A 2,949-nucleotide genomic window follows, 5' to 3' on the forward strand; every position below is an offset into this window, starting at 1 on the left:
TTTAAAAGGACACATATCACAAGAGCCTGCTACTGGGAACTAATTGAATTCACAAAGGAACAGGGTTTCAGTTCGTTAAAACGTTGCTCTATCTAGATTAACAAGCTTATTACATGCGAATCCTATTGGGAACATACTTAATTCACCATGATACTTAGATTCCTTTTCTAAAATTGTTGCTATATATGGAAAAGCACACTCATACAAGCATGTCCCATTGGGAACTGACTGAATTCGCCAAGTAATTTTGATTCCATTCGTAAAAATTTTTCTGTACGCCGAACAGTCCATTTATTACTACTATCCAATTTGGAACTAAGAGAATTCACCATGTTACTGAGATTCTGCTCACCAAATTTTGATAAATCTTTAAAAGTACTCATATTACAAGGGCCTACTACTAGGAACTAACTGAATTCACAAAGAAACAGGGTTTCAGTTCGTTAAAACGTTGCTCTATCTTGAACAACATGCTTATTACATGCAAATCCTATTGGGAACCTACTGAATTCACCATGATACTTAGATTCTGTTCCTAAAATGTTGCTATATATTGAAAACCTCACTCATACAATCATGTCCCATTGAAAACTCACTGAAATCGCCTAGAAATTTTGATTCCATTCATGAAAATTTTTTGATATCCCGAACACTCCACTTAATATGACTGCGGACTTTTGGGAAATAACCGAATTCACTAATTTACTGAGATTCGGCTGACCAAATTTTGATAAATCTTTAAAAGTACACATATTACAAAAGCCTGCTACTGGGAACTCACTGAATTCACAAAGAAACGCTGTTTCAGTTCGTTAAAACGTTGCTCTATCTTGAAAAACATGCATATTACATGCGAATCCTATTGGTAACCTACTGAATTCACAATGATACTTAGATTCTGAACCTAAAATGTTGCTATATATTGAAAAGCTCACTCATACAATCATGTCCCATTGGGAACTCACTGAATTCGCCTAGAAATTTTAATTCCATTCGTGAAAATTTTTCTATATCCCGAACACTCCACTTATTACTACTGCGGCCTATTGGGAACTAACCGAATTCCCCAATTTTCTGAGATTCGGCTCCCCAAATTTTGATAAATCTTTAAAAGTACACATATTACAAGAGCCTGCTACTGGGAACGAACTGAATTCACAAAGAAACAGTGTTTCAGTTCGTGAAAACGTTGCTCTATCTTGAACAACAAGCTTATTACATGCGAATCCTATTGGGACCTACTGAATTCAACATGATACTTAGATTGCGTTCCTTAAAATGTTGCTATATATTGAAAAGCAAAATCATAAAAGCATGTCCCATTGGGAACTCACTGAATTCCCCTAGAAATTTTGATTCCATTCGTGATAAATTTTCTATATCCCGAACAGTCCACTTATTACTACTGCGGCCTATTGGGAACTAATTGAATTCACAAAGTTACTGAGATTCGGCTCACCAAATTTTGATAAATCTTTAAAAGTACACATATTACAAGAGCCTGCTACTGGGAACTAACTGAATTCACAAAGAAACAGTGTTTCAGTACGTTAAAACGATGCTCTATCTTGAATAACAAGCTTATTACATGTGAATCCTATTTGGGACCTACTGAATTCACCGTGATACTTAGATTCCGTTCTTTAAAATGTTGCTATATATTGAAATGCACACTCATACAAGCATGTCCCATTGGGAACTCTCTGAAATCATCTAGAAATTTTGACTCTATTCGTGAAAATTTTTCTATTTCCGGAACAGTCCACTTATTACTTCTGTGGCCTACTGGGAACTAACAGAATTCAACAAGTTACTGAGATTCGGCTAACCAAATTTTGATAAATCTTTAAAAGTACACATATTACAAGAGCCTGCTACTGGCAACTAACTGAATTCACAAAGAAACAGTGTTTCAGTTCATTAAAACTTTGCTCTATCTTGAAAAACGAGCTTATTACATCGAATCCTATTGGGAACCTACTGAATTCACCATGATACTTAGATTCCGTTCCTTAAAATGTTGCAATATATTGAAATGCACACTCATACAAGCACATCATATTGGGAACTCATGGAATTCGCCTAGAAATTTTGATTCCATTCGTGAAAATTTTACTATATCCTGACCAGTCCACTTATTACTACTGCGGCCTATTGGGTACTAACCGAAATCACAAAGTACTGAGATTAGGCTCAGGAAATTTTGATAAATCTTTAAAAGGACACATATCCCAAGAGCCTGCTACTGGGAACTAATTGAATTCACAAAGGAACAGGGTTTCAGTTCGTTAAAACGTTGCTCTATCTAGATTAACAAGCTTATTACATGCGAATCCTATTGGGAACCTACTTAATTCACCATGATACTTAGATTCCTTTTCTAAAATTGTTGCTATATATGGAAAAGCACACTCATACAAGCATGTCCCATTGGGAACTCACTGAATTCGCCTAGAAATTTTATTTCCATTCGTGAAAATTTTCTATATCCCGAACACTCCACTTATTACTACTGCGGCCTATTGGGAACTAACCGAATTCACCAATTTTCTGAGATTCGGCTCACCAAATTTTGATAAATCTTTAAAAGTACACATATCACAAGATCCTGCTACTGGGAACGAACTGAATCCACAAAGAAACAGTGTTTCAGTTCGTAAAAACCTTGCTCTATCTTGAACAAAAAGCTTATTACATGCGAATCCTATTGGGACCTTCTGAATTCACCATGATACATTGATACTGTTCCTTAAAATGTTGCTATATATTGAAAAGCAAACTCATAAAAGCATGTCCCATTGGGAACTCACTGAATTCTCCTAGAAATTTTGATAACATTCGTGATAATTTTTCTATATCCCGAACAGTCCACTTATTACTACTGCGGCCTATTGGGAACTAATCGAATTCACCAAGTTACTGAGATTCGGCTCACCAAATTTTGATAAA

The sequence above is a fragment of the Rattus norvegicus genome, chromosome 6 (genome assembly GCF_021556685.1).
Source record: "Rattus norvegicus strain SHRSP/BbbUtx chromosome 6, alternate assembly SHRSP_T2T, whole genome shotgun sequence".
Taxonomy (NCBI): Eukaryota; Metazoa; Chordata; class Mammalia; order Rodentia; family Muridae; genus Rattus; species Rattus norvegicus.